This window comes from Leucoraja erinacea, chromosome 5, assembly GCF_028641065.1.
Source record: "Leucoraja erinacea ecotype New England chromosome 5, Leri_hhj_1, whole genome shotgun sequence".
NCBI classification, from domain to species: Eukaryota; Metazoa; Chordata; class Chondrichthyes; order Rajiformes; family Rajidae; genus Leucoraja; species Leucoraja erinaceus.
This window is the reverse complement of record NC_073381.1, coordinates 42,731,866-42,752,282: the sequence shown is the minus strand read 5'-3', so window position 1 is coordinate 42,752,282 and position 20,417 is coordinate 42,731,866. Positions and strand designations below refer to the sequence as shown.

General features: G+C 44.0%; 1 protein-coding gene across 1 annotated transcript in view; it reads left to right on the top strand.

Moving 5' to 3' along the window:
- Positions 1-9,238: 9,238 nt before the first annotated feature.
- The window catches only part of mapre3b (microtubule-associated protein, RP/EB family, member 3b), a 68,567-nt gene continuing 57,388 nt past the window's right edge, over positions 9,239-20,417 (top strand). The window contains exon 1 of the mRNA XM_055635438.1: positions 9,239-9,343. The gene's annotated coding sequence lies outside the window, so the exon portion shown is untranslated. The remainder of the gene's footprint in view (positions 9,344-20,417) is intronic.

Sequence of the window (20,417 nt, the reverse complement as noted above, 5' to 3'; positions counted from 1 at the left end):
CTTTCTGAGGAGGCTTAAGAAAGCTCACCTGTCCCCCCAGATCCTGTCCAACTTCTACCGCTGTACCATCGAAAGCATCCTGACCACCTGCTTCACGGTATGGTACAGCAGCTGCACCACAGCTGACAGGAAGGCACTGCAACGGGTGGTGAAAACCGCTCAGCACATCATCGGTGCCCCGCTCCATGCCATGGATGCCCTCCACCGAAAACGGTGTCTGAGACGGGCCGAGAAAATCAAGGAAGGACCCTAACCATGGACTATTTGCCCTCAGGGAGGCGGTACAGGAGCCTCAGGTCTCGCACAAGCAGGCTGAGGAACAGCTTTTTCAATAAACACCATTACACTGCTGAACTCACAGTCCCGTCGCTAGCTATCTTTAGACTCTCCCATTTGTATACATTTGTATACATTTATTGCCTATGTACCAGTTTAATTCATCCACAGTCCACACATTGTTAACCATATTTTTATTTTTATTTGTATTTTTATTTTGTATTTTTATTTCTACTATCTTGCACTATGACCAGACGATAAACTGCATTTCATTGTACCTGTACTCGTATTTGTGCAATGACAATAAAGTTGAGTTGAATTGAATTGAATTGAATTATGCAAGACATTTGAACTCGCCTTTGTGTGTTATGTTTATATAAATTGGGGGTGGGGGGGGAAGGCGTTCGGGTTCTCTCCTCGAAGCTAGCTCAACACTTAGCGTAAATCAGTTGTGGCAATTATATGACCTTTGTAACCCTGTATCAACCCCTAGCTAAGAGAAATAAGGGGCCCAAGAAGGGAAAGTCATGTGAATTAAATAAGGGTGGATTACGGTATGGAAAATTACTGGGGAAGAAGGAGAAAAGTAAATGCAAGTGATAGGTTATTGCTAAGGGAATGCTGGGGTGGAAGATTGCAACCTTCACGTGGTCCGCCCTGTTTCGACTAATGCAATCAACTAGACGTGCACAAACAGAAGATCAAATAGAACAAGTTGTCCTACAACTTTAAGCTGTGCATGCCACACGAAAGAAGAAGAAGGGAATGCTTGCAAGTGATTGGTTATCGATAAGGGAATGTCTGCAAATGATTGAGTATGGAAATGTACCGGGGGTGGGACAGACAGTTAAACATGCCATAAAAAGCAGCTCTTGGTCTGGGGCGAGCTCTCAAGTGAATTACTCTTTGAGTGTTCCAGCCTTGATTTGCAAATAAAGGTTTGAACGTCTTGAAGAATTCTCCGCATCGCCCGAGTTAATTTTGAGTATCAGCAACCACAACAAAAGTTCTTTGATATTTTGATACTGGACAAGCAATTTTTTTGGTTGTTGATACTTCACTGAACTTTGTAGAAAAATCCAATTATTCACTTGAAGGTAATCAGTCAAATTTGACCTGCAATTTTTACTTCTGCTGTTCAGCTCTCTATTATATAACACATTAATATAATTTGAGTAGACACACTTAAAATTTCAAAAATGCTCCCCCAATATTTAAATTTTGCCTAAATGGAAACTTTAATGGTATGGCAAAATGGCTGTGACCGTCTTGAATTATGATGGACATTTGAGTTTTAATTCACACTAACAAACTGAAACATTCCTGGATCTGCCAACTCATGCATGTCCCATTCATCTCACCTGATGAAAATGACCTCCAAACTTTAGCAAGAAAAATGTTTGCATTATAGTTTTAGAAAACTGATTTTATTGAAAACATGCAGTGAGTATGGGCCAAGACCCTTTGGATGTTTTCCCATGAAAGGATGCCATATATCAGTATGAACGCCTGCCATTGAAAATGCCATTATTACAGCTCAAGTATGTAAGCTGAACCCCTTCTGTATTCGGGTGAGAGGACACACATGTATTACTGTTCTGAAGGACAAGTCCATCATCTGAATTCACCCCTGCCATGTGACTGGCATCACGTGTAGATGCTCCATTTGGCCACTGATGAGAGGATCCAAGCTAACGGTTGAAATGAGATCAAAGAAGGAAGTCAGAGAATGAAATGGAATAATGTTGTGCTTCTACACTGATTCATTCTCCTTTTCAACACAGCTCCTCGAGATGGGTAATTTACAGTAGTTAGCTGCTTGATAACTGAACATTACATCGAAACCTCAATGTGAAGTTACCGATGTGAGTCAGAAGCAGCACCTTCCCATGCTCAAATCTGGAACACTTCACTCAAATTTTTACCAGATTCAGATTCAGATTCAGATTCAATTTTATTTCTGTCATTGTCATGTACAGTACAGAGACAATGAAATGCAAATTGCATCTCCCTGGAAACGACATAGCAAAAAAATTTGGCATAAATAATAATTTTAGGGGGGGGGGGGGTGGTGATTGGCAGTCACCGAGGTACGTTGAGTAGAGTGACAGCCGCCGGGAATAAGCTGTTCCTTGACCTGCTGGTTCGGCAACGGAGAGACCTGTAGCGCCTCCCGGATGGTAGGAGGGTAAACAGTCCATGGTTGGGGTGAGAGCAGTCCTTGGCGATGCTGAGCGCCCTCCGCAGACAACGCTTGCTTTGGACAGACTCAATGGAGGGGAGCGAGGAACCGGTGATGCGTTGGGCGATTTTCACCACCCTCTGCAATGCCTTCCGGTCGGAGACAGAGCAGTTGCCATACCATACTGTGATGCAGTTGGTTGGCTCTCGATGGTGCAGCGGTAGAAGTTCACCAGGATCTGAGGAGACAGATGGACCTTCTTCAGTCTCCTCAGGAAGAAGAGACGCTGGTGAGCCTTCTTGATCAGAGTTGAGGTATTGTGGGTCCAAGAGAGGTCATCGGAGATGTTGCCTCCCAGGACACTGAAGCTAGAAACACGTTCCCCCTCCGTCCCGTTAATGTGGATGGGGGTGTGCGTGCCGCCTCTGGACTTCCCTGGACTACCATGCCCTATTACAACGCCTCCTATTCTTATCATTTTACTCCAGTTGTTTGTCACCCCACGGTGGTGAGTTTAATCAGCATCCTTTTATGTAGAGATGTGCAAAATACCATATGGATATCTAAGATCAACACACATTGCTGGAGTAACTCAGCGGGACAGGCAGCATCTCTGGAAAGAAGGAATGGGTGACATTTCGGGTCTTCTTCAGTGTCTAAATTGCCGATAGTTCAGGACCTACCACATGCAAGAGTACATCACTTTGAAGAAACAAAGGTACTGCAGGATATCATCCTCATCCAAAATCATGTTAATCCTGTATCCTAATTCTATGTTTTCAATATGTACATCACTTGAGCCTATTTTCTAACTATTTTACTTGCTTATCCCCAATGTCACCATTATAATGATTACCGATGCCTTTCAAAATTTAATTTTCTCAACTCTCTGGCATACATTCGGCACAGTGGCGCAGCAGTAGTTGCTGCCTTTCAGCGCCAGAGACCCGGGTTCGATCCTAACTACAGGTGCTGTCTGTGCAGAGTTTGCACGTTCTCTCTGTGAACATGTGGGGTTTCTCTGGTTGCTGTAGTTTCCTCACACATTCCAAAGACGTGCAGGTTTATAGGTTAATTGGCTTCTATAAATTGCCCCTAGTGCGTAGGTTGTGAAACTGGGATAATATAGAACGGGTGATCGTTCATTGGCGTGGACTCAGTGGGCAGGGCCGGCCTTAGGGGGTGCGGGGCCCAATTGGGAACAATTTTGGTGAATCCCAGATTCCCAGCCAAGGTCTGTCAGCCCAGTTATTTACTATATATTATGAAATTGTACACTAAGTGCTATGGATTATACACTGTGTGAATCTCTCCTGCTCCCTCCCGCTGGCTTCCAACATTTACCGTAGCTGCTAATTATGTGTTTGGACACAATGTCCTTGGAGACAGCGGCTGATTGGACGGGAGGAAATCTATTTGTTGATTGGACGGGAATTTTAGGGCAAGCTGGTTGGTGATTGGATGCAACCCCCTTAGAGACAGCGTTTGATTGGCCGCCAAATAAAATTGTCAAATAGGAAAACAAAAATAGCTGGTCGGTGCGAACTCAGTAGACTATCTACAATACAATACAATACGGGTTTATTCGACACATTGCACATAAAGTGCAAGTGAAATGAATATGTCAGCAGCGATACAATGAGAAAAAACACACAATACACAATAAAAATTGAACACAAACATCCACCACAGCATTCACCACTGTGGTGGAAGGCACAAAAATTGGCCAGTCCTCCTCCATTTCCCCCCGTGGTCGGGACCAGAGTCCAGAGCCAGTCCATAGTCGGCTCTTCCCCACCGGAGACCGCGGCTTCAGGATGGTGTAGGCCGCAGGCCGAAGATTTAAAGTCCCCGCTGCGCCGCAGCCAGAAGCACAGCAGACTGCAGGGAGGGCGGTCGAAGCTCCCCCTCCAGGGGTGATGGTAAGTCCACGCCGGGCCCGCGGTAGAAGTTGGACGCGGGCCGACGGTGGAAGCTTCTTCTACTCCCCGGGTCCCCAACGTGAGATCCCGGGCTGTAGACGCCGCGCCAGCTGGAGCTGTGCAGACCGCGGCTTCAGGCTGCCGGCTGCCATGGGCCAGCAAAACGGAGCGTTCCCCTCCAGCGAGCCCCAGCGAGGGCTCGCCCGCTCCACGCCGAGAGTCCGCGCTGCGCCCGCCGCTGAAGCCCCAGGCCGCGTCGATCCTTGCTGTTAGGCCATGGGGGAGGCGACCTGGAAAAACCGAAACGGTTTCCCCCTCACTCCCCACACAAAGAAACACAAAAAACACACTTTAAAACATACTAAAAAAACAAAAAAATTGAAAAAAACGGACACGCTGCTGACAGGGCGGCCGGCTTGCAGCGCCCCCCGCCGACTACTGAGATCTGGTTGTATCTCCAAACTAAACAGTATAACATGCAGGTACATTCATTTAAAATTAAATTCAGTGATTATTTCACATGATTTCTCATTGTGTAAAGCTCAATATCTGATCAATTTCTGTTTAACACGTTTGGTCTGCCGTGAGCATTTTTCTCTCCCAAAACAGTTCATATCTTGCAAACCGATCAACGAACCAGACAGCAGTTGGACGCAGTCATAGAAACATAGAAAATAGGTGCAGGAGTAGGCCATTCGGCCCTTCGAGCCTGCACCGCCATTCAATATGATCATGGCTGATCATCCAACTCAGTACCCTGTACCTGCTTTCTCTCCATAGATCCCTTTAGCCACACTGCCTCTTAAATATATTAACTGCCTCTTAAATATAGCCAATGAACTGGGCTCAACTACATTCTGTGGCAGAGAATTCCAGAGATTCACCACGTGTTTCTCATCTCATTCCTAAAAGATTTCCCCTTTATCCTTAAACTGTGACCCCTTGTTCTGGACTTCCCCAACATCGGGAACAATCTTTCTGCATCTAGCCTGTCCAACCCCTTAAGAATGTTGTAAGTTTCTACAAGATCCCCCCTCAATCTTCTAAATTCTAGCGAGCACAAGCCGAGTCCATCCAGTCTTTTTTCATATGAAAGTCCTGACATCCCAGGAATCAGTCTGGTGAACATTCTCTGTACTCCCTCTATGGCAAGAATGTCCTTCCTCAGATTAGGAGCCCAAAACTGTACGCAATATTCCAGGTGTGGTCTCACCAAGACCCTGTATAATTGCAGTAGAACCTCCCTGCTCCTATACTCAAATCCTTTTGCTATGTGTCATGTGTCAGGGTTATGGGGAGAAAGCATGTAGATGGGTTTAAGAGAGGAAGATAGATCAGCCAACAATTTATAGCAAAAGGATTTGAGTTTTATAAGTTTCTATAAGATCCCCCTCAATCTTCTAAATTCTAGAGAGTACAAGCCAAGTCTATCCAGTCTTTCTTCATATGAAAGTCCTGACATCCCAGGAATCAGTCTGGTGAACATTCTCTGTACTCCCTCTAAGGCAAGAATGTCCTTCCTCAGATTAGGAGACCAAAACTGTACGCAATACTCCAGGTGTGGTCTCACCAAGACCATGTACAACTGCAGTACAACCTCCCTGCTCCTATACTCAAATCCTTTTACTATGAATGCTAACATACCATTTGCTTTCTTCACTGCCTGCTGCACCTGCGTGCCTACTTTCAATGACTGGTGAACCATGACACCCAGGTCTTGTTGCATCTCCCCTTTTCCTAATCGGCCACAATTCAGATAATAGTCTACTTTCCTGTTTTTGCCACCAAAGTGGATAACCTCACATTTATCCACATTATACTGCATCTGCCATGCATTTGCCCACTCACCCAACCTATCCAAGTCACCTTGCAGCCTCCTAGTTTAGAGGGGTTTAAATGGTTTAGAGATGTTTAGAGGGCTTCAGATGGGTTCAGGTGTGTTTAGAAGTGTTTAGAGGGGCTATAGGGGGTATAGAGGTGTTCAGAGGGTCCCAGAGGGGTTTAGAGACGTTATAAGCCCCCCGTGAGAAATTGTATTTCTCTGAAATTGAAGATAGACATAAAGCTGGAGTAACTCAGCAGGACAGGCAGCGCAGCGACTCTGGAGAGAAGACCCTTCTTCAGACTAAACTGAACTCTCGTCGGTGAGAGTACTTGTGATTGTCTGAAGAAGGGTCTCGACCAGAAATGCAACCCTCTCCCCAGAGCCCTTGCCCGTCCCGTTGAGCCACCTTCAACTTCAGAGCCAAACAAAAAACACAGAGTGCTGGAGGAACTCAGCGGGCCAGGCGGCTGCCTCACCCGCTGGGTTTCTCCAGCATTTTTGTCTATCGCAAAACGTCAATGATTCCGGGAATGCCGAGGCGACAGTGTGAGAGAGTTATAGAGAGACGAGATGGGGAGCGGGAGAAAGAGAGAGAGAGGGAGGGAGGGAGAGAGCAAAACACAGAGAGACACAACGTGGGTCGGTAGGTGAATGACTAACCTGCACACCAGGAAGAAGCCCCTTCTCGCGGTCCGGGGCCCTCATTCATGATGGTGAGTTTAAAGAAATTTTCAACGTGTCATCGATCTACATTCCTCAGTAAATGTAATTGTGTTTTAAACAAGTATTAATGACGCCGCGTGAATTTTATTCAAAGGAACACGACGTCATTAATACTTGTTCAAAACACAATAACATTTACTGAGGAATGCGGATGGATGCATTGATGACATTGTATAACAACATGTTAAGTACTTGCTGTTAAGAAGTGCTAACAGTACTAGTTAACAAATCGTTTGTGTCTGATGGCCGTGCAGCGGTTGTTATACACAGAGATCCTATAGTGGAGCTCTGCTAGAAGATCTTTGGTTATACATGTTCGTTTAAAAAAAAAATCCGGATGGCGAATTAAAAAAAAACTTTATTTAACAAAGAGAATTCGTATTTCCGTACGAAATACAGAACATTAGTGCGTGGCCCCCCTTAGGCGCGGGGCCCAATTGGGAGTAATCGGTCAAATCGGCTTAAGGCCGGCCCTGTCAGTGGGCTGAAGGTTTCCATGATGTATCGCTAAATAAAACTTTGTTTGTTTACAGCTACTATTTACTTCATTCCAAAGACTCACATTATCAGTTTACATCTTATGTGCAGGGGGCTGTTGTTCCTGTAAGTGATTATTCAGAACATACCATCTGATCTTTTAATGTTTACAACGCTGAAAGAATGATTTGCTTATAGCTGTTTTTCATCTTGTCTTCACTTCTGATTACCACCAGTAATCAGTAATTATTACTGCAAAGTTCCATATGCAAACACAATTCCAAGATAAGTTCTTCACAGTTGCAAATAAACACTGTGCCCCAAATATGCTTAAACAACCTTTGCAGTGCCTTTTGTCTTTTCCATGTGGGAATTTGAATTGGTTCATATATTTGGTGCGACCAGACAATGAATACAACGAGCCATCTTTTGTTTTCTTTATTATTGTTCTGCATTGTGCCAGCTTGCATCATTGACAACATTCTCACTGTTCAATCATATAAATGATTCAAATGCCATTCTATGACCTCAGCACATAATCTGGGATGACATTTCAGAGCAGTACAAAGAGTGCTACTGTGTCTGTTGAAAAAGCAACAAACCGCTGCTCTATTTCCCAATGGAGATGGACATAAATCATTCCCTGAAATGACTTAATGAGCAAGTAGAACATCTGAGCAAGTAGAACATCTGGTGTGCACAGGCCACTCAGGTATGTACTATTTTTACATTAAATTTAAATTTGAAATCCAGCGCTATGTCAACAAAGCGCGTTCACATCATTTTCTATTACTGCAAGTTAAATTCCTTCATTTGGCCTATAAATTAATGCATTTGTAAAAACATTATTTGTGAAACGGTGCTTTGGAATCCCCATTTAAAAATGTTAATCAAAATGGGCGTTTGACTACCAAGTGCTTTTTTGTAATGTCAATTGAAATGTGTAACAAATTAATTTCCGAGTTCCTCTATCTTTTTTAATACAGATTTGAATTTGGTGTCAAATCGTCATGCTTTATCTGATGGGATTTGCAGTCTCAAAATTTTGTAACATTGCTAATCTTCTGTCTTTTCGTTTACTGCCTTTGTCCAACCATCTGCCTATCAACCCCCACACCTTATCTGTACCCACCTATTCTCCGTCAGGCTTTACTCTGCCCCTCTTTTCTTCCAACGTTCTCCCTCCTTATAATCACTCTGAAGACGGATCCGACACAAAATGTCACTAGTCCATGTTCTCCAGAATTCTGCCTGACCCATTGATAGTTCCTCCAGCACCCCCCACCCCCACAAATAAAAGATACTGTTTGCATCGGGAAGAAATCCACCCATCTACCAGCCTTTAGTTTGTGTCTCAGCTGGCGTACTCAGATTTGCGAGCACTCGGAAGAGACTCGCAAAGTCAACCATGAATTTATCACTTAATGAGCAAGGAAAGCGTCTAGTGTGTGCAGCCACTATTCAACGAACGAAATACGATCTTTCATGTGCTGTCGGTAAGGTAGCTGGCTGCAAGTTACGTTTCACATTTGCATTTGTAATACCAACATTATTGCATGTGGCTAGATTTTTTTTTTAAATATCAAAAGTGACTCAATACTTCACGACCTGTCTGCTCTCACTTTGTTGCTGGCGATGTGCTGCAGTTGGCCTGCTGCTGTCCATCTAATGGTACGCACCGGCAGATGCCGCCGCCTGCACGAGCTGGGGCGGGGGGTTGTGTGCACGCGCGCGCGCGGGCGCGGGCGCGGACAGGGGCGGGTGAGTGCGCGCGCTTGCCGCCCACTGGAGTCAGTGCCGCAGCGTCCGCTTGGGTCCGCGCGCCCCCCCCCCCCACCCAGGCAGGCAGGCCGGAGCGCGCATGCGCAGTGCGGGCTCGGTGCGCTGCGTTAATCGGGAGACGGCGGCCTGAGTGCGACTTCAGACCTGCGGCAAACAGTGAGTCCCGCAACTCGTCCGTCCGCCCCCCTTCGCTTCTCTTCTCTTCTCTTCCCTCCCCGCTGCCTCCTCCTCCCCATCTCCGCCATGCTTCTCGGCGATTGGGGTGGGGGGAGGCGAGGGGGCGGTGTGCCTCCTTCCCCACCCGCTCCGTCACCCTGGGCTGGGCTGGGCTGCTGCTCTGCGTTACATAACAGCGCGGCGGCCCCGCACACAGTCGGTGCCGTTCAAAAATAAACGGCAGCTTCGGGCGTCGACAGCAGCGAGGCCGCCGCAGCCCTGTCCTGTCCCGTCCCTGCCCTGCCCCGGCTCATCACTGCATCGAGCACTCCGCCATCCACTCCCTCTGCCCCGAACACCTGCTGCTCCCGCCCGGCGCCCGACCTCCTGCCCAAGATCCCCTATTCGTCCTCTTCTCTTGCACCCTGTTCCGCGCCATTCTCCCCTTTTATCCTGTTCCCAATCCTCCCCCCATCTCCTGCCTCGATGCCACCACCCTCTATCCCAATCCCCCTCGTCCTGCCTTTGATCCCTCCTCCTGCCCTTATCCCCGCACTTCCTCTGCCTTTGATTTCCCTCTCACATCAATTCCCTCCTCCTCATGCCTCGCGATTCCTCTCCCCTCCCTCCTTCTGCCCCAGCCTCCAAACCCCTTCACCCCCTAGTTCTCGAATCCCCCTTACTACTCTCCCCGCAGCCCCCTCCTCCTGCCCACATAACCCCCTCTGCCTATCATGGCCCCTGAACCCCCACCCACCCCCTTTTTCCTGCAAACTCCTTTCCTAACATTGCCCTGGTTGCTGATCTAGATGCCCATATAAGCCAGTTCCGTTTGCATGTATTAGGCCCGGAACCCTCTGAACCTTTTCTATTCACGTACGCCTATCCAATTGTTTTTTAAATGTTGTTATTGTGCCTGCCTCAACCACTTTCTCTGACAGCTGGTATCATTTATGTACCTCTTCTTAATAAGGGACTGAAGTTGCCAATCCAGTCCCTTATTAATTTTTTCCCCTTACCCTTTAGAGATCTATACTCTGGTTTTTGATCTTGGGGGAAAAAAGACTATGAATTTGAGGAAAGGTTTACTATACTGGATCCAGGAATTATTGTTTTACTCTTAAGAAGAGAATGCAAATCGATCTGATTGCAATTTAAAAGGATTCTTACTGGGCCTCACATCATCGATGTAGAGTTGATGTTTTCCCTTGCAGGCGAGTTCTAGAACCAAGAGCAAGAATCTCACAATACTGAGTAGCTTCTTTGGGACTGGAGAGGAGAGGAATTCTCTAACTTGGAGGTCTTTGGAAGCTCAGCAATTGAGTTTATTTTAAACAGAAATTGATAGACTACTGAATCTTAAAGGAATCAAGTAATACAGAGGAAGGCAGGAAATGGTCCTGAAGTGGAACTTGATTTTATTGAATGGCAGAAGAGACACAAAGTGCCATATTGCCAACTTATGCTGGGTTGTTTACATAAGTATCAAAAGGATTTTTTGAAAAATGATCTTAGAACCCTGTTAAAGCAGATAAAAACAGAAAATGCTGGAAGTATTTTGTAAGTCGAGCAAGATCTGTGCGAAAAAGAATCAAAGTTAACTTGCTGAGTGAGGCAAGGCCTTGTGATAGAGATATTTTGCTGAACATTTGTGTTCCTGCTCGTAATTGTAGTTTAATGAAGAGGTTTCAAAATGAAATTATTTGGTAATCGTAGACTGCTCTGGCGCATACTGCTCTAGGTAGCATACTGCTTGAATATGCACATTTCTCATTTATTTTAAAATTAAAACCATAATCACTAGAGGAAAAAATGCAGTGATATTGGAGGAAGTCACTTTTTGGTTGAGGTTATTTTATCTGTAATGAATCCCCATAACTGCATATATTTAAAACTAAAAACAGAAACTGAGTCCATACTTTCAATATCGTCAATGACGTAGAATAAATAGTTACAATTTGGCTTTAATTAACAAACATCCGTTTTCCCTGTTTTCTCGGCTCACCGTTACTTTTACCAAACCTTTGTGGAAAAAAGATATGCAATAAATACTCAATGAACTTTTAATGTACTCTAGTTTTTCTTTGAAATTTGATTTGGGTGTCAATAGGATCTGATGATTCATCCATCTTTAACATTTAAATGTAGATTATCACCCCCATTTTAATACTATGATTAAATGCAAAATATATCTGCATATTATGAAGATACAGAGCAACATATTTTTATGGAGGTTATATAAATGTACAATTTAGATTTGTTTTCACTGATTTAAAGTTTGGATTTTGTTTATTCTGAATGTATTTGTAGTACAAAGTTAAAATGATGATTATGAACTGGTTTCTGCTTTCCGCAAGTCTATTTATTAGCTATAAGTTTATTGTTAGCTATTGTTCTTTTTTGACAAACTTAACACAGGTATTTAAATAACTAACTGGATAAACAGAACATTGGAAATTTATATCTGGATCTTACAATATAAATAGGATTTCTGAAGGCTAGTTAGAAAAAATACAAATTACAAGATGAAACTCAGCCAAAGGATAGGTTCATTCCATAGAGCCTGTACCACCATTCAGTGCAATTAAGGTTGACCTCATTTTGATACCAGGTTTCCACACTCTTTCAATATTGTTTGATGCCGTCTGAAATGCATTTATCAACTGGTCATGGAAAATTCTGCAAGTTCACCGTTCTCTGTGTGAATTTTTTTCAGCCCAATAATGTAATTATTTCAGGCTTTGTTTTTGTGAACACTGTCAACACCAGTCCAAGTACTCATTGAGGATTCTTGCCTTGCCTTGCACTTCTAACGATATAGCGCAGGATGAATGATCACCAACTGTGCTGTAGCCTCTATGGTTTAGTCTGTGAAACTATTTTATGATGGAGCTTGAACTCTGGAACATCTGAGCAGGTCTTTGGAGGAAGTGATCCTCAAACATGATATGAATTGGAACTGTGTGTAGCAAAGGTCGCAAAGAGGTAATTTGAGCATATTTTCTATGGAGTATCAGAGACGGGAAGGAAAGATGACTTTTTCAGTCTTTTTTTTAAATGTGTAATGTGCTAGCCACAGAAGCACATCTACAATCACATATTACAATCGCTCCACACTCTTAAATCTCTATTCCTACAGCAACATTTCTTACTTAACTGATTTACTTTGCACTAAACATTATTCCCTTATCATGTATCTATACACTGTAAATGGCTCGATTGTAATCATGTATTGTTTTTCCGCTCTTGATAGCACGCAACAAAAGCTTTTCATTATACACCAGTACATGTGACAATAATCTAAACTGAACTGTTTATTTAAATTTGGAGCTTATCAACGGAATTCAGGTTTAATTGTATGGAATTATTCTTAAATGTGCTTGAGTTAAAACCCGACTTAGAAATGTCACCAAGCACCTGGAACTTGTGCATTTTTCTTGGTGACATTGTGCTGGAACTGTTATCCACAACATATATATGTATTCAAGTTTCTATGTATTTAGAGATTCTATTTGGGGGGGAAATGATTTCTGTGTACTCTAGGTGTGACTCTGAATACCATTTTAAGTCTATAATTCTTTAGAAACTTGACCATTCTAATTCTGAGAGCTGCACTAAAGAAACATTCATCTTTCAGATTACTATCTAAATGGCATCAAGTTGGGAAAAGGGGAAGTACAACGGGATCTGGGGGTCCTTGTACGTCAGTCTATGAAAGTAAGCATGCAGGTATAGCAGGCAGTGAAGCTGGCATTTATAACAAGAGGAATCGAATATAGGAGCAATGAGGTCCTTCTGCAGTTGTGCAGAGCCCTAGTGAGACCACACCTGGAGTATTGTGTACAGTTTTGGTACCCTAATTTGAGGAAGGACATTCTTCCTATTGAGGGAATGCAGCGTAGGTTTACAAGGTTAATTCCCGGGATGGCGGGACTGTCATATGCTGAGAGGATGGAGCAGCTGGGCTTGTACACTCTGGAATTTAGAAGGATGAGAGGGCATCTCATTGAAACATATAAGATTGTTAAGGCTTTGGACACGCTAGAGGCAGGAAACATGTTCCCGATGTTGGGGGAGTCCAGAACCAGGGGCCACAGTTTAAGAATAAGGGGTAAGCCATTTAGAAAGGAGACGAGGAAGCACTTTTTCTCACAGAGAGTGGTGAGTCTGTGGAATTATCTGCCTCAGAGGGCAGTGGAGGTGGGTTCTCTGGATGCTTTCAAGAGAGAGCTAGATTGGGTTCTTAAAAATAGCAGAGTCAGGGTATATGGGGAGAAGGCAGGAACGGGGTACTGATTGGGGATGATCAGCCATGATCACATTGAATGGCGGTGCTGGCTCGAAGGGCAGAATGGCTTACTCCTGCACCTATTGTCTATTCACCTGGAAAATTGAATCAAGACAGAATTGTCTCCAATGTACAAGCCAATATTTATCCTTCTGTGAATATGCAGGGTTTGGGTACTTTGGGAAATGGCAGGTGTCTGTAAAAGGTTGGGCTTCACTGATGGTGACAATACATTGCAAGGTGCTGGAGACCCATGTGACCCAGCTGTTGTCAATAAGTCTGGACCTCTGAAGAAGCTCCAAGAAACTTTGGCCCATGTGACCCACCTGTTGCCACTAAGCCTGGGTGCCTAAAGAGGTTTTTGTTATGTTTCAATACATTGACTCTTGTTCCGTGTCTGTGATTGGTATGGGGAGTTTTATGTTTCTATTTTGTTTCTGTATCTTCCAGCTGGTATGTGTGATTGGTCCAGAGGGGTTGCCTCACTGAATATGTTTCTACTTTGTTTCTGTGTACTGAATAGGTGCCGTGATTGGTTTGTAGGGGTTGCCTCCCCCTGTACTTTCGTGCCATTAGTTTCCCGCCACTGTTTAAGGATATATAAGGGTGCCTGTTTCGTTGGGGCTTGTCGGTTGTCTTTCCTTCTGTTCTGTTTACGCGAGGCTGCTGAGGGCTCGGGTGAGTGGATCCGAGGCCGGCCCCACGGTGTTGTATAACAAAGAAAGAATAGTTTGGACTCCAGTGTTCGATTCAGTGGTTTACTGAACCAGATTATGGAGAGAGTATAGGGTGATTTCACGAAAGGTCACTGGAGCGTAGATCCGCACCCACGTGACCGAAAATCTCAAGTGGAGGACATGCTAGACATCCGGTACATGTTAGTGGATGGGAAAACACGCACTTTCCCACCCGTTAAAAACATAGAAAATGGCCAGGTTTTGATCTGCAATTTATTGTGCCAGTCGGGGTGACCGTGAGGCACAGCTACCTAGATTTACATTTTAAAAAAAAGATAGAAACTAAGGTAAATTAAAGAGGGAGCTGAAGGTGCCAATCCAGCGGAAGTGAACAGCGGACATTTGCCGTGGAGATTTAAAGGTCCAAAATATCGGGAATTATCGCGTTTGCTCGCTGAATTTCATCAAAAGTAAGTCAATAATGCCTTACTTTTGATGAAATTCAGCGAGCAAACGCGATAAGTGGGAAAGTGCGTGTTTTCCCATCCACTAACATGTACCGGATGTCTAGCATGTCCTCCACTTGAGATTTTCGGTCATGTGGGTGCGGATCTACGCTCCAGTGACCTTTCGTGAACTCACCCTATTAGATCCGGAATCAACACTTCAATCAAGATAGCTGGTGAGGATTATGTGGTCATTATCACAGATTTGTTTGAAGAAACTTGTTGTCCATAAAGTGCTACCAGATTTCCCGGATTACAGTGAATAAATTAAAAAAAACTTGTTTGGACATAAAACACTTTGAGGCGCATTAGATTGTGAAAAGTATTTAATGCTTTAAATTATCAGAAGTTGTACACATCCATTGTACAAGATAGCATGATTATGGGGATTATGTGGTTCTTGTCCTGCTGGACTTGTCTGCCGCCTTTGATACGGTGGACCATAATATCTTATTATCTCGGCTACAGCAGTTAGTGGGCATCTGCGGCAGTGCCCTGGGATGGTTCAGGTCCTATCTGGCGGGCAGAACCATGTGTGTTAGCCTTGCTGGGTTTGAATCCTCTTCCGCTCCCCTGTCATATGGGGTTCCACAGGGTTCGATTCTGGGGCCCCTGCTTTTCTCGCTGTACATACTTCCTCTGGGTTCCATCCTTAGAAAGCATGGCATCTCTTTCCACTGTTATGCATATGATACCCAGCTTTATTTACCGCTGAGGGGGGAAGACGCCTTTTCTGTAAAATCGCTTCTGTCTTGTCTTGATGACATTAAGTCCTGGTTGGCCCTAAACTTTCTTGGATTTAATGAAAAGAAGACAGAGGTGATTTTATTTGATCCCAATGGCTGCCGTGAACCTCCATTTGTTGATTTAGGTCCATTGTCAAGGTACGTGAAGCCAACAGTTGTGAACCTGTGTTTTAGGATGGACAGTGACTTTAAATTAGATCGCCAAATATGCGCGGTGGTTAAGTCCAGCTTCTTTCACCTAAGGTGAAGCCCATTCTCGAGCGGCAGCATTTTGAGACAGTAATCCATGCCTTTATTACATCTAGGCTGGATTACTGTAACGCGCTCTATTTTGGTGTTGCTCGTTCTTCACTGGCTCGTCTCCAGTTGGTTCAGAATGCTGCTGCTCGCCTTTTAACAGGGACTCGGAAGAGGGAGCACATATCGCCAATTCGGGCCTCCCTACACTGGCTCCCGGTGCACTTTCGAGTTCATTTTAAGGTACTGTTATTTGTTTTTAAATCTCTGAATGGGCTCGCCCCGCCTTACCTCTCTGAGCTGCTCCACCCATACGCTCCTGCCCGGTCCCTCAGGTCAGCTGGTCAGCTGCTCCTGGAGGTACTGAGGTCTAGTCGGAGGCTCAGAGGGGATAGAGCCTTCTCTGTTGCTGCTCCGGCACTCTGGAACACCCTGCCGGTGCACATCAGACAGACCCCCTCACTGTCCATCTTCAAATCCAGTGTTAAAACACATTTGTACTCCCTGGCTTTTGACCATGCCTGAGGCTTTGCTTCTGTTTGTGGGGTTTTTGATGTTTCTTTATTTTACATGTCTTTTCCTACTATTTCTTTTGATTGTTATTTTTGGTGTGTATTAACTTTTTTGTCAATGATTAGTGATGTACAGCACTTTGTTGCAGCTATGTTTGTTTTTAAAGTGCTCTATAAATAAAATTATTATTATTATTATTATTATGAGAAACATTTATGAATACTTGTTTTTGAATGGCTGTGTTAGGTTCCCCGCAAATGTATTATTTTACTTTTCGTAGTGGATATGCTTCCCACAAGTAGACCTTGTAAAACTAGAAGTGTGTGTATGGTTAATATCACATAAAACACATTTGGAAATCATGTTGTCAAATCATATTTATCATCCTAGGTTTAAATGTCTGCTGCTTTTTTAATTTTAGTTATGGTTAATGGACCTAATGTGGATTCTGGCAGATGTAGTTGTGTAATTAACTGGGACAATAACAAGGCTTCATTCTCATAGTTTGCTATTTGGACAGAAGAATCGGAGTAGGTCAATTAGCCCCATCACCCGATTCACTATAGGGTGATTTCACGAAAGATCACTGGAGCGTAGATCCGCACCCACGTGACCGAAAATCTGAAGTGGAGTACATGCTATACATCTGGTACATGTTAGTGAATGGGAAAACACGCACTTTCACACCCGTTAAAAACATCGAAAACGGCCAGTTTTTGAGCTGCAATTTACTGTGCCAGTCGGGGTGACCGTGAGGCACAGCTACCTAAATTTACAGTCCAAATAAAAGATAGAAACTAAGGTAAATTCAAGAGGGAGCTGAAGGTGCAAATCCAGCGGAAATGACCAGCGGACATTTGTCGTGGAGATTTAAAGATCCAAAATATCGGGAATTGTCGCGTTTGCTCGCTGCATTTCATCAAAAGTAAGGCATTATTGACTTTTTTATCTTTATTCATTTGTTATATGAAAAGTTTTAGAAGTGAAAAATCCCTCAGTAAAATTGCAAAATCGCCCATGGTTCTCAGGTGGGTTTTAACATGCAAAATGAAAACGCTTCTGAAGCTACATTTACCATTTAAATAATCGTAAACTATCAATGCGTTTTGAAATAAATTTTCCTCAGATGCAAGCTAAGGAATGGGATAATTGTCAGCTGTTAGCTGGACAAAATTAGGACATTTTATTATTTGCCAAAATCAGGATTGTTGACATCATTCCATGCTGCAGGCTTGTCTGTTATTAGATGATAAATAAATAAATAAGTAGTTTGGGTGAATGTGCATGTGCTTTAAACAAGAAACATTGAGAAATATATTTTGGCAAATAAAATGTCCTACTTTAAATCTCCACGACAAATGTCCGCGAAGCACTTCCGCTGGTTTTGCACCTTCAGCTCCCTCTTGAATTTACCTTAGTTTCTATCTTTTTTTTGGACTGTAAAGTTAGGTAGCTGTGCCTCACCATCACCCCGACTGGCACAGTAAATTGCAGCTCAAACACTGGCCGTTTTCAATGTTTTTAATGGGTGTGAAAGTGCGTGTTTTCCCATTCACTAACATGTACCGGAAGTACTAAGTGTACTCCAGTTTAAATTTTCGGTCACGTGGGTGCGGATCTACGCTCCAGTGACCTTTCGTGAAATCACCCTATTGTGAAATGTGACTTTCTGAACTTTTTTTGTCGTCATTTTTTCTCAATTGATCAAAAACAATCCATATTTGATTATCAATTACAAACAGTAAATTGAAAATACATACTTCAGTTATCTCAATTCTGTTTTCACATTTGGTTTTTAAAATATTACATGATAGAATGGCTAAAGTAAGTTGTGCTTTAAAGAACAATTATTTTGGCACGAGTACAGGTGAGAATTGAAATGCAGTGAGCAAACGCGATAATTCCCGATATTTTCTATCTTTATATCTCCACGGCAAATGTCCGCTGATCACTTCCGCTGTTTTTGCACCTTCAGCTCCCTCTTGAATTTACCTTAGTTTTTATCTTTCTTCTGGACTGTAAAGTTAGGTAGCTGTGCCTCACCCCGACTGGCACAGTAATTTACAGCTCGAAAACGGGCCGTTTTCGCGGTTTTTAACGGGTGTGAAAGTGCGTGTTTTCAGCTTCACTAACATGTACCGGAAGTGCCGAGTGTACTCCAGTTAAATTTTGCGGTCACGTGGGTGAGGATCTATGCTCCAGTGACCTTTCGTGAAATCACCCTATACTCAATAGACTTGTACTTCTTCCCTAACTTACAACAACTAGGTATTCTCTGTAGTGATGGGAACATAATTATTATCTCTATATAATTAAAAGTCTTTATCTTGTTTGTGCCCACAATTTTTCTGTGTGTGTGTCAATCTGATTAATTCCTATCTTCTTCCAAACTCTAGGCCACAGCCTTCCCATTTTCACTCATCCTACTCGCATTTCCCCCTGGTGGCGATATAATCTTCCCGTCGCATTTCCACCTATATTTCAAAAGTTATTAATTGTTGACATTTTAAAAACAGTCCGATTTCTTCAAACTCACCCATTTTGGGGGGAAAATTCTGAGTGACGTCACAATGCACTCGCAAGGCAGGACGGCCACTCCCCCCACCCCTCCCCCTCATATTGCGTAGGTGGGGCACTTGGTCCAGTTTATTCTAAATGGATTGAACTAATCTGAGATGTCTCTGCGAGGAAAACGTAGTCTGTTCATAAGGCAAAATAATCTTTTCTATTTTATTCGATGCTCTGTTTTCTGCTGGAATACACAAAATAAGATTGAACTCCTTCTGAAAATACTGCTTTAAAGATAGCATTTAAAATGTAATAATTAATGCATGGCAAATCAACAATATATTAAATAAAAATGTTTGGTTTGTACTGTGATCTGACAATATAAATTGACTAGCAGTTACCATTAAGACTACATCGTGTCGGTGGGGGCGCTGCAAGCCGGCAGCCCTGTCGGCAGCGTGTTAGTCTTTTCAACTTTTTTTATTTTTGTAGTGTGTTTTAATGTATGTTTTTAATGTTTCTTTGTGTGTCTTGTGTGGGGGGGGTGGTGTGGGGGGGTAAGGGGGAAAACGGTGAGGTGACTTTTTCAATGTCGCCTCCCCCGTGGCCTAACGGCAAGTATCGGTGCGGCCTTTCCCGGAGACGTGCCTGGGGCTTCAGCAGCGGGCATAGCGCGGATTCTCGGCTCGGAGCGGGCGAGCCCTCGCCGGGGCTCGCTGGAAGGGAGCGCTCCGTTCGCTGGCCCATGGCAGCCTGAAGCCACGGTCTGCAGAGCTCCGGCCGGCGCGACGTCCGCAGCCTGGGATACCTCGTGGGGGACCCGGGGAGAAGAAGAAGCTCCGACTGCCGGCCCGCGGGCGCGGCGTGGACTTACCATCAGGAGCGGGGTCCCTGGAGGGGAGCTTCGACTACCGGCCCTGTGAGCTGCGGTGCTTCTGGCTGCGGCGCAAACTTTAAATCTCCGACCGCCGGCCTGCGGCCTACACCAACTTGAAGCCAAGGTCTCCGGTGGGGGAGGCACCGTTTCAGGATTTACCTGGACTTTTTACGTTGTCTGCACATCTGGACTCACGCAGCGACAGCTGCGGAGGGTTGAGTTCCCGATCATGGGGGGAAATGGAGGTGGACTGGCCAATTTTTATGCCTTCCACCACAGTGATAAATGCTGTGGTGGATGTTTGTGTTACATTTTTAGTGTGTTTTTGTGTGTTCTTTTTCATATTACCGCTGCTGGCAAATTAATTTCACTTGCACTTTGTGTGCAATGTGACAAATAAAACTGTTTGTTGATTGTTGTTGTTGATGTCAGATTGCTTGACTATATGCCCACCATAATTTGTTATCTTCCAATCTAATCCTTTTCCAAAGCGCTTAGTATGCAATTGCTTTTAGCAATTATTTGCTATTATGTCAAGTGGGAGGTGAGCTGTGTTATCTCAAATGGGCTCCAATGAACTAAATGCTGAGTCACTAAATGCAGCATTTCATTCACATCCCTATCATGGCTCCTTCCCTGTTTCCTCTATTTACTTGTTTCCATCTAGAAGCAGCAATTCCATTGAAAGCAAAATAATTTGCAAGAACAGCCAGAAAAGATCA